Source organism: Lasioglossum baleicum, chromosome 5 (assembly GCF_051020765.1).
Source record: "Lasioglossum baleicum chromosome 5, iyLasBale1, whole genome shotgun sequence".
In the NCBI taxonomy this organism is placed as follows: domain Eukaryota; kingdom Metazoa; phylum Arthropoda; class Insecta; order Hymenoptera; family Halictidae; genus Lasioglossum; species Lasioglossum baleicum.
In genome coordinates this window covers 2,046,600-2,058,787 of record NC_134933.1, presented here as the reverse complement: position 1 = coordinate 2,058,787, position 12,188 = coordinate 2,046,600, and the positions used below count along the sequence as shown (strand labels likewise).

Here is a 12,188-nt window from a genome sequence, read left to right as displayed (position 1 = left end):
AAATGTTTTGAATGTACAGAAAGGAGTGAATGTAATTGAATGGATATCCGGATTTACAATAAATTAAACTGTATTTTGCCCTTGATTTTACAGATTGTCGAAGAAATGACTGTATGATGATGCAGAATTAAATAAAGACCTTTTCTAAAATGTGACGTTTGAGCGCGCGTTAATCAGCTGACTGTTGCTGCTGTAAGAGCGTAATGGCTGTTGTCTCTCCTCTTTCATGTCTCGGTCTTCCTGGAAGTTCGTCGCACTTGAACGATTCCGGTTTGTTGTTCGAGAGCCTTCCAGAAAGATCGAGAGAGATTTCAGCCAATGACAGGCGTGATTTTGGCTTGTTCGAGCCTCGACGACACACGCCTGTCACTCGCGTCTCAGGCGGGAGCGCGCGTGCCTTGAGACGAGTGGATGTTCAATATGGCGATCGAGCGCCAATCTCAAACATGTGGTGTCTTTAAAGACACCTCCATCCGAAATTCTTCCCTGGCAACCAGCATCAACAAACAATAAGTTATAATCAGCATCCACTAAGGTAAAAAGTACTATGCTGAACGTGGATTTGTAGTTTATAAATTCCGAACCACTCAACATTGGTTTCTGAATTACCACGTGTTTCCCGTCTAGTGCACCTAGACAATGCGGGAAATTCCATTGTCTTTCAAATTGCGTTGAAACTTCAGTCCATTCCGTTGCGGTTTTAGGGATCTGTAAACAATAAATAGACACTATTATACCTGAACATTCATAACATATACTGTCTCTTCTGTATTAGACGCGACCCTATGTAGTAAGTATTATATTGTGTTCAATAATTGGTTTGGTTTATTTTTAGTTACAGGAGAATGACAGTTACGAGACTCTTGACGAAAGAGAAGCGCCGCCGGTAGTTGTCGTAGATTCACCGTTAACGCCAGAATATCAATATCAAACACCGCCGTCCTCAAGACCAAAAGCCCCTCGTAAGAATAAGAAACGAGTCAATGAAGAAAGGATGGACAAAGCGTTCAGCATTTTAGAAACCATGCATTCGGGACGACAAGACGAAACTGAACACGACATTTTTGGAAAATTGGTAGCATCTAAATTGAAACGATACAGTCCTCATGTAAGCAGCACAGTTCAAGAAGAACTGATGAAGGTGTTATTTAAAGCCGACAGAGGCTTGTACAACATTCATACACCTTCACAACCATCCACACACACTCCCTCCCATCAACTTTCTACTGATTCTTCAGAAACTCATTCGAGTCAGCAACTCTTTCCTACAGAGTGTCCTTCACCATCCTTTTCTCAGTATAATCACGAATCATAACCATCTTATTACACTCCTATTCTCAAATTTAACACGTATCATATATATTTATTATAACGTTCATTATATTTATTTTTATGTTGTTTATATGTTATTATTTATTTTTATGTGTTCTATGTGTTTATTATATGTGTTCTATGAGTTTATTATATGTGTTCTATGAATTTATTATATGTGTTCTAAATTTTGCTTGTGATTAAAAATAAAAATAATTTTTGTACTTACTTTGATGTATTCCTTTAAAACATCTACGAGTGCCTGGCAAACTTCGGGAATGATGCTGCTTATTGACTGCTTTGAAATTTTGAACAGATATTGCAGGCTACTATACGAATCTCCTGTTGCCAGGAACCGTAGGGTTACAGCTAATCTGTCCTGAGCAGATATAGCTTTTCTTAAATTAGTGTCCTTTTTTACTATTTTTTCACCAATTTTGTTAAGCAGAAACTCAAAATCTGAAGGTCTCATTCGGGTAAAGTTTTTATAATGTCCGCTCACACTTTGAAATTTTAATTGGCTTACTAAACTTTCTGCATTTTCTCTATTTCTTTCACTGTACAAATTGGTTCGCCACCATCTTCTTGGCTTTCGGCGCTTATCCTTTTCGGCTAACAAAAAATGCAAATAAATGTATGCCGCTGCTGCAATATCCATAATTATTCTGGACCTGACCAAAAACTACAGAGTTTGTTAAAATGCTTGGAAACCAATAACAAAAAGAAACAAAACAAAATAATTTTACCATTTCAATGCCAGTCCCTACCTTACCGACAACATTTTTTAACTATTTTAATGCCACATTTTCTTGAAATTGTGAAAGTTTGTAACGAGTCCGAATCCTCGTCACAACCGGATCTCTCCCTCGTTGCTGAATGGCTCGCCGAGCCAGGGTTCGCGGCGAGGGAAGCGGACGCGAGACGGTAGTTCGGGCGAGGTATGAAATAAACAGAACACGCGACGTAACTTTTACGTCTCACAGGGCCGCGGGTCGCGAAGATTTCCGATAACGTTCGCGGGTGCACGCACGCGGCTTCGCGGTTCGCGGATCTGTCGGTCGACGACGGAAAACGGCCCGTCGCGGCAGGTACGGATTTTCCGCGACGGCTCGTCGACTTACTCGGATACGGGAACCGGCGGCTCGCGGCAACAGGTCATTCGGGATCGGTCAGGACGGTTCGTGGGAACGGTGACGGGAACTTCGGCGCGAAGTTAACGGATTCGTTCGACGGCACGTGGAACGGGCAAGGATACAACGGCGCGTTGCAAAAGGTGCCTCGACGGCGCGTGGAGACGGCGACGGGAACTTCGGCGCGAAGTTAACGGATTCGTTCGACGGCACGTGGAACGGGCGAGGATACAACGGCGCGTTGCAAAAGGTGTCTCGACGGCACGTGGAGACGGCGACGGGAACTTCGGCGCGAAGTTGAACGGAAGATTCGTTCGACGGCACGTTGAACGGACGGGGATACAACGGCGCGTTGCACGGGGAACAGGAACGGTCGGGATCAGGGTCTTGACGGCTCGTCAGGGTAAGGCGCTTACCAGGGTTCCAGTCGACCAAGCGGCTCGCCTGCTGGACTCGGAAAGAGAACGTGTCGCCTTCCGCGTTGGCTTTTATAGGCAAATTCGGTGATTACCGCGGGGTGCGCGGGTTGCGGTATGTATGCGGCGTCTGTCTCGAGGCGCGAAAACGCGGGAAGGTGCGTAGCGCTGTGTCGCGCCTGGTTACGAGGCGTGAAATCGCGCGTTACGGGTTCGGTTTCGGTCGGGATCGTTCGGCGTGCTTCGGCAATACGCGAGTCTTCGCGTTAGTAGCAGAGCTGTACTGAGCCCGCTGTACAGGTCTGCTACACCCCCCTCCCCCTTCGGGGCGACGAACAAGCGGCAGTGAGACCTTTTATTGAAAAATGAAAATTACATTAACTATTTACAAGCTAGCGCAGTCTTAGCCTAGGGTACGGGGTCAGGTTAGACAAGACACACTGGAAATCCGGGATAAACGGCACGTTTATTTCGCCCTTACGCGGGGCTCTCACCCGTCTCATAAACTTTGGTATGATATAACCATCATAAATACTTATTATACAGTCTTACATTTACGTTTGTCAGTCTTTAACAACAACTTTGCCAACCCGGCTCGGGCGTGGCTGTCAGTCTTATGAGACCTTTTACTGAAAACAAAAAAATAGCGAGAAAGAAAAAGAAAACCATTCTTGCGGCTTGCGCGTGGAGTGAAATAATACGGGATGTTGCGTACTAACATAAACAAAACGAGATCCGTCGCAACAGATGGAAACATAAGACCGACAGGGAAAACAACAGAAAATAACAACAAAGAGATTGCAGCTTGCGCGCGGCGAAAGCAAGATCGGACGGTTGAGCACGAGAACAGGAGAAAATAAAGAAAAACGCCAGTTCTGGTCGAACCGAATGGCTCTCTCGTGCTCGGCGTATTTGTACTCGCTTGATACTATACGGTTCTTACGGCCTACTTGTGTAAATGTGTATAAAATAGTCTTAATAATACTGGAACAGCCTATGTGTATCAAAATAACGGAGGTAACCGGTTACGTATACCTATTTTACGCTAGACTACGCGGTACTAGAACTAGAAAACAAAACGCGGGTTACTATTAGGGTGCCCTCGGCGCGAGGGCGATCGTGGCGCGCGATCTTTGGTCCGGTCCAACGGCATCCCTTCGTTTGCAACGGCGTAGGTGGCCGTCCTTTTGGAAGAAGAGGATCCACCTCTCCTCTGGGGTGGATGCTCGGTATTGCCCTGTTTTTATATAATATACGGGCACTTCTACGCGGCGGCCCGTCGGTAGCTGGTACCACGCGGTGGCACCAGGTACGGGTTTTCCGTCGTATTTCAGGGACGCTGGTGCGCCGGGGAGGCGCTCCCCGGACGGCACTGGTCGGCCTCCGTTGCCTGGTTGTTCTGTCCGGGCCTGTATGGGCTGTTGTTGTCGTCCCGGCTTCCGCGGTGTCGACGGGCTCGGGGGGGTGGCTCTGGTGGTCACTGACGACCCCGGTGGAGTGTCGGCCCGACCCACCCCAAATATGGTGGCTGGTGGCCGTGGTGCCACCGTCCTTGTTGCCGGCTTTCCTGTCGACGGTGGTGCAGGTACCGTGGTGTCCGGTCCGGTCAGGTCCACAAGTAGCAATTGTTTTGTCCCCTGGAGCGCCGTTAGTCGCGCCTGGTGAGGCCCCTTCGTCCGCCGGTGCCCTGACTTTGTTGGCGGTGAGACCACGCCGTCCCACCAGATAGGTGGGTCGGTCCGTTTCCGCGAACATGGAACCGGGTCGAATGGTCCCACAGCTGTGTGTGTCGTAATACCTGGTGGTCCGGAGACGGCGGTCGGGGGGCTGGTGGTGGCCGGGTTGTGTTTCTTCGCGGCCTCTTCCAGCTCGGCCTTGCGTTTCAGCAGAGCCGGGAGCCAGGTTACTGGACGTACGGACCGTACTCGCGGGCCTCTACGGCGGTAAGGCGACGGTCCCGCCGGCAGCGGAGGCGGTGCCGTGGTTTGTTGAGTCGCTGGCTCGAGGGGTCCTGGCTGGTCAACGGCTGGTTCGGCAGTGTGCTGTCCCCCCGTCGGTGGTTCAGGTACCGTGATTGCTGCGGTTTCCCCGGTCGGCCCGACCGGTGAGGCCTCCGGGTCGGGTAGCTGAATCGTTGGTGTTCGGGGCCTCTCGTTGGTGTCCGGCTCCTCCAGCAGGTCTGCCAGTTCCTGTACCCAGGGCTCCATGTTGCTTTGCCGCTTTGCTTCAGGGTTCCAAAAAGAAATGCTCGGGATTAGTTTACGGGGTCGGCCTCGGCGACGAGGGGATGGTACACCGGCGGGGGTATCAGGTGGAGGAGGCGTGCTGCTCGGTTCCGTATTATTCCCAGCGTGGGTCGCGGCTCGCGTTTCGGAGTCCGGTTCTACCGCAGGCTTTAAATCCTGGACATGGATATGGCGTGTCCACTTTCGGTTATCGCCACGTAAATCGACAATGACCGGAGACACGATTTTTCCCACGGTGTACGGACCGCTGTACTTGGGCGCGAGCTTCGCGTTGATTCCGGCAGCTTTGTCCGACAGTGTATGTTCGCGTTTCCAGACGCGTTCTCCGACGGCTGGGCGCCAGTCGCGGTGTCGGAGGTCGTAGTACTTTGCTTGCCGTCCGAATGCACGTGCTAAATGCAATTTCGCGAGCTCCTGCGCGTCCCGTAGATTCTTCCAACGTTGTTTCGGTGCCTCGTTCGGATCTTCGGTCGGTGATTGTCCCGGTGCTCGGAGTTCTCTTCCCTGGTTGAGATACGCCGGACTGTACCCGGTCGACTCATGCCAGGCGGTGTTGACGGCAAAGCGAGCTTCTTCGATTCTCTCGTCCCACTGGTTGTGCCGGGCGCCGGTGTATTGGGCGAGCATCGTTTTTACAACCCTGTTGGCTCGTTCAACCGGGTTGCAGTGGGGCGAGTACGGCGGTGTCTTCCGGTGGACGGTTCCGGCGGCCTCGAGCAGGGCGGCGAACGGTCCCCCGATGAACTGGCGACCGTTGTCGGTGATGACCACCTCAGGGGCCCCGTGACGGAGAATGACTTCCCTCTGGATTGCGGCGGCGACGGCGGAGCTGGTGGCCTTTCGGAGCGGTACGAGCACCACCCACTTGGTGAAGCGGTCGAGGGCGACCAGCAGCCAGATGTTCCCCTGGCGTGACCTTGGCAGTGGTCCGACGAGGTCGATGGACACCGTATGCCATGGTCTGATGCCTGGATTGGCATGGAGATGCCCCGCGGGATGCTGCGGTGGTGACTTGTACCGCTGGCAGCTGGCACAGCTGCGAACGTATCGGGCGGTTTCCCGAAACATTCCGGGCCAGTAGAATCGTTGTGCCAGTCGAACGATGGTCTTCGCGACCCCCAGATGTCCGGCGGTGGGGTCGTCGTGATATTTTCGGAGTATTCCTTCTCGTTCGTCGGTGGGCACGCAGATCTTCCAGGCGTTTCCCGGCTCGGGCTCGTTATAATCGAGCTGGTGCAGTACGTGGCGTTGCAGCTTTCCGTCCTGGATTCGGAAGTCGGTGACGGACAACGGATTGTTCTGGACGGCCTCGAATTTCTTCTGATACCATGTGTCGGGGCGCTGTTTCGGTCGGAGCAGGTTAACGCCCACCGTGGGTGCGTTACGGGACAGCGCGTCCGCCACGTGGTTCAACTTTCCGGGCCGGTATCGGACGTCAAAATCGTACTGCTGTAGCTCGAGTGCCCATCTTGCCAGGCGCCCGGTCGGGTTCTCGATTTGGCGGAGCCATCGGAGTGCCTGATGATCGGTGACTACGGTGAAGTGGTAGCCTTCGAGGTACGGCTTCATTTTCCGTATTCCCCATATGACGGCGAGGCACTCCTTTTCTGTGGCGCTGTACTTCCGCTCGGTAGTGCTCAGCGTGTGACTGGCGTAGGCAATGACGTGCTCATCGTTCTCCGGACCTTGCGTGAGCACGATTCCCAGGCCGCTGTCACTGGCGTCCGTCTGGAGCATGAACGGCTGCGTGAAATCCGGACAAGCGAGAACCGGCGCGGCCACAAGCTGTTCCTTCATTGTCCGGAACGCAGTTTCTTCTTCCTCGGTCCACCTCCACTTGGCATTCTTCCTGGTGAGCCTCGTCAGGGGTTCCATGATCTCGGCAAAATTCGGCACGAATCGCCGATACCATGCAGCCATGCCGTGAAATCGTCGAACATCTCGAATCGTTTTCGGAGCAGCCAGCTGTGCTATTGCGCTCGTCTTCTCAGGATTGGTCCGGATCCCTTGCTGATCCACGATGTGGCCGAGGTAGCGGAGGCTGTCGACGCAGAATCTGCATTTCTCTGGATTAAGACGCAGGCCGGCGGCGCGGAGACGGCGAAAGACCTCGCGTAGGTGGCGACGGTGTTCGCTGAGGCTCCGGCTGACGATGATGATGTCGTCGAGATACGCAAACGCGTTCGGCTCCATCTCTGGCCCGATGATTTGGTCCAGGAGTCGTTGGAACGTGGCGGGTGCCGAGTGGAGGCCGAACGGCATTACCGTGAACTGAAATAGTCCTCTTCCGGGCACGGTGAAGGCGGTGAGTGGTCGACTGGCTGCTTCTAACGGGACCTGCCAATATCCGTTCTTTAAATCCAACGTTGTTAAGAACTTGGCCCCTCGCAATTTGTCGAGGGTGGCCTGGATATGTGGCAGCGGGTATGCGTCCTTCTCGGAACGGTCGTTCAGGCGGCGGAAGTCGACGCAGAAGCGTGGTTTGCCGTCTTTCTTCTTGACGACGACCACTGGCGAGCTCCACGGGCTGCTGGATCGCTCGATGACTCCGTCTCGCAGCATTTTGTCGACTTCTTCGTCGATCACGGCTTGCATCACCGGATTGCGGGGCCGGTATCGTTGCTTGAGCGGTGTCTCATTGAGCAACTTTATCCGGTGGTGCACTAGCGTGGTGCGTCCGGCCGTGGAGGAGAATTTCGCCAGCTCCTGCTCCAAAAATTTTTGGAACGGCTCGCGTTCGTCCTCCCTCATTTTCCGGAGTCCCATTTGGAGGCAGGGTTCGGCCAGACAGTTTGCGGCCCAGTTGGCTACCTCTGGAGGCGGTTGGACGGTCAAACGGAGCGCGGCGATGGCCTGGATCCCGAGCAGTACGGGTGGGCCCATCTTCGGTAATACGGTGAAGTCTTCGGTGTGGTCGACGTCTCCCACGCGGAGTGTTAAACGGATGGTGCCAGACGGGTGCATTTCCGATCCGTCGGCGAGGCAGATCCGTTGATAACCCTCGGCGGTTCGGACCCCTCTTTCCCGGGCCCACTCCAATACTTCCGCGTTGATGCACGAAAGCTGGGCTCCGGTGTCCAGCATGGCATCAATTTCTCGTCCCAGCATGACGATTGGCAGAAGTGGTCGCGGCGTGTAACGGATTGACGGGCCCGAATTTACTAGCGCCGGCTCGGCGATGTCGGGCCCCGCGGTCCGTTTCCCGGTGGATGGCAATCGCGGGTCAACACGTCGTCGCGGCCGCACCGAGAGCAAAACTTTCGGTAAATGTTCCGACACTCAAACCGCTGATGCCCGCGTTGCTTGCATCGCCAGCAGTGTGTTGTCGGGTGATACTGTCCCTCGGGTTGTCCGGAGCGGTCAACTTCGGGCGGAGCGCTGAGTCGCGTGAGTCGCGCCTCGATCGGCTCGGTGACGGCAATGTTCGGTTCGGTGGCCTCCGCGGCGCTGACCGGCACGGCGCGTGACGCGGTCTTCCGTTCGGAGGGAACCTCTTCGGTGTCTTCCTGTTCTATTTGTTGGACGCGCGCCAGGAGGTCTCGAGCACTCTTCACATCTGATCGGTAGATGAGCCTCCTATATTCTGGCCGCATGTTCTCAAATAGCAGATCCGTGCGGTGGTGATCGTCCATGTGTGCGCGTCGCATGAGCATGATGATCGAGCTCATGAACTCGTGGAAGGGCTCGTTGGCGCGCTGTCGACGCATGAGAGCCTCGTTCTCCCGTTGGAATCGTGAGCGATTGGACGCGAATACCTGGGTGAATTCCTCGCAGAACTCTTCCCACGATCTGATCTCGGCCCTACTGTTTCGGTACCATATCTGGGCCGGTCCGCGTAGTAACTCGGGGACTCCACGTAACAGGTCGGCGTCTGTGAGATCGTACGTCTCCTGGAGCTCGGCCATTCGTTCCAGGAAGGATAGTGGATCCTTTGCATCGGTGATGTTGCCGGATTTGCGTAGTCGGTCGATGCTTCGGTATGGATCAGCCTTCTCGACGAAGGTTCTTTCGGCGGTCTGGGCTGTAGTAGCCGTTTCGGCGGCGGCCTTGACAGTGACAGCTGTCACTTTCTCGCTGGCGGCCGCCATGTTCCTGGTGCTCACTCCGTCCCTTGGTTCCGTCATTTCGAAGTGCTGCCGTATGTAGTCGGTTAGTCGCTGGCAGAGTTCCTCTGCGGTTCCGTTTGTAGGCAGGTTACTACGTTGTAGTTCGGTAATCAGCTGTTCCTTCGTCAGCCGGATCCGTCTCATTCGGCGGTGGTCCTCGTATAGAAGTCCTGTAGATCACCGCTAGATGGTGGCGTGGTCTCTTGTCACGTCACGCACAATTTACCTTCGCGCCCGTGCGCCCGCGGATTGTTTATAGCACGCGGCGAATTGCGTCTCGGTCAAGGATATCGCGGCAATCCGTGTAGATTTTCGCCGTTCATCCGTGCTCTGCGCGTGACCATATTCCGAACCAGTGTATAGGCCTTCCGTCTATCGGCACTAGATGTCCGTCCCCGTCGTTCCGTGGCACTTCGCGCGGTTGCTGGTTGCACCCCTTTTCACTAGATGGCGCGCGCGGCACTGTCTTCACTGTGGAACTTCGGTTGGCGGCACTGGAACTCGCGGCTCGCGTGTTTTCGCGGCGAGTTAACCTCGAAATTCGCGTTGCGCCACGTGGTTTTCGGTCGGTACTGTCCAGGGTATCGCCACTCTAATAGGAGAACTGTTAGCACGAATTTAGTACTGTAACACGAAATAAAGATGTCACTACTTGCAGGAGTAATTCTCAAACAGTCCGCCAGATGGAATTGATGCCAGTATTTTGGTGCACGTTGTAAACAGTTGTAAACAAAAATATACGGTTTCAATGTATTAGGTTGGAGAATCTTATTATTCCGGTCGATTAAAATTCTGGAGCCTGGAGGTGACAAACTCGTTGAATGCCGTTTCAGCATCTCTCTGGGATTTGAAGCATTTCTCACGCAAGAAGTTGTCGAGATGCTTAAAAAAGTGGTAATCGGTGGGCGAGAGATCTGGTGAGTATGGTGGATGAGATAGTTTCGTAGCCTAATTCGTTCAACTTTTGAAGGGTCGGCCGGGCGTTGTCGTGGAGAAGGATAGGACCATTTCTGCTGACCAGTGCTGGACACAAACCTTGAAGTTTCTTGTGCATTTCGTCGATTTGGTGGTGGTACTTTTCAGCTGTAATGGTTTCACCAGGATTCAGGAAGCTGTGGTGAATCAAACCGGCCACAGACCACCAAACTATCACCATGACCTTCTTTTGGTGCAACTGTGGCTTTGGTAAGTGTTTTGAATCTTCGTCGTAGTCTAGCCACTGAGCCGATCGTTGATTGCGCAAAGGAAGGACAGATGACCCTCGCGTTCTGCGATATGCGATATGTTATGCGATATGCGATGTGTGTTGTATGATCTCGATGTATGTTCTGCGATATGCGATGTATGTTGTATGATCTCGATGTATGTTCTGCGATATGCGATGTATGTTATACGATGTTGATGTGTGTTACGAGATATAAGATGTGTGTTACAAGATGTACGATGTGTGTTACGAGATGTACGATGTGTGTTACGAGATATACGATGTGTGTGATGTGTGTTATACGATCTCGATGTGTGTTACGATATATACGATGTGTGTTACGCATCTACACACATCTTATATCTCGTAACACACATCACAGACATCGTATATGTCGTAACACACATCGTACATCTCGTAACACACATCGTACATCTCGTAACACACATCTTATATCTCGTGTTATACGATCTCGATGTATGTTGTGCGAGTTGCGATGTGTGTTGTACGTCTCGATGTGTGTTACGAGATGTACGATGTGTGTTACGAGATATACGATGTGTGTGATGTGTGTTATACGATCTCGATGTGTGTTACGAAATATAAGATGTGTGTTACGAGATGTACGATGTGTGTTACGAGATATACGATGTGTGTGATGTGTGTTATACGATCTCGATGTGTGTTACGATATATACGATGTGTGTTACGAGATATATGATGTGGGTGATGTGTGTTACACGATCTCGATGTGTGTTACGATATATACGATGTGTGTTACGCATCCACGCACATCTTATATCTCGTAACACACATCGTATATATCGTAACACACATCACACACATCGTACATCTCGTAACACACATCTTATATCTCGTGTTATACGATCTCGATGTATGTTCTGCGAGTTGCGATGTGTGTTGTACGATCTCGATGTGTGTTACGAGATATACGATATGTGTGGATGTGTGTTATACATTGTTTTGCTTTTTATTGAGCCAGTTCATTGTTAATTGCTGTGATATGCATTTGATGTATTCTCATTGTGAAAAAGTTTGTAAATAATGTTTAATTTGCAATATTTGTAATGAAACAGTGTTATCGCGCTTGATAATATGGTTTGAATTTATTAATAAGTAGAAAATTGTACATATACTTTTTGTAAGTGTTACAATATTCAATATACTGAATTTAAAATGTATTAAAATGTTTTAATTTGGTTTATTTTCAAATAAAAATTATAAATTAGCAAGGAATGGGTAGTATGGATTTAAAATTCCCGCATTTACCCGTTAGTTATGTAACACGAAATTCAGATGGCGTTCGATTTCCGTGCTAACAGAAAAATACATTGAGTGGCGATACCCTGGTACTGTCTTTACGGTCGATCTTCGGTTGGCGGCACTGGAACTCGCGGCTCGCGTGTTTTCGCGGCGAGTTAACCTCGAAGTTCGCGTTGCGCCACGTGGTTTTCGGTCGGTACTGTCGCGTGTTTTGTTCGCGACACTTTTAAGGTCCCTGTTCGGGCGCCATGTAACGAGTCCGAATCCTCGTCACAACCGGATCTCTCCCTCGTTGCTGAATGGCTCGCCGAGCCAGGGTTCGCGGCGAGGGAAGCGGACGCGAGACGGTAGTTCGGGCGAGGTATGAAATAAACAGAACACGCGACGTAACTTTTACGTCTCACAGGGCCGCGGGTCGCGAAGATTTCCGATAACGTTCGCGGGTGTACGCACGCGGCTTCGCGGTTCGCGGATCTGTCGGTCGACGACGG

General features: G+C 51.8%; 1 long non-coding RNA gene across 1 annotated transcript; it reads left to right on the top strand.

Annotated features, from left to right (window-relative positions):
• The first annotated feature begins 9,790 nt into the window (after positions 1–9,790).
• On the top strand, positions 9,791–11,392 carry LOC143208906 (uncharacterized). The gene is made up of 2 exons (XR_013009003.1): positions 9,791–10,126; positions 10,180–11,392. It is a non-coding gene; the product is annotated as an uncharacterized LOC143208906 (long non-coding RNA).
• Positions 11,393–12,188: the final 796 nt, after the last annotated feature.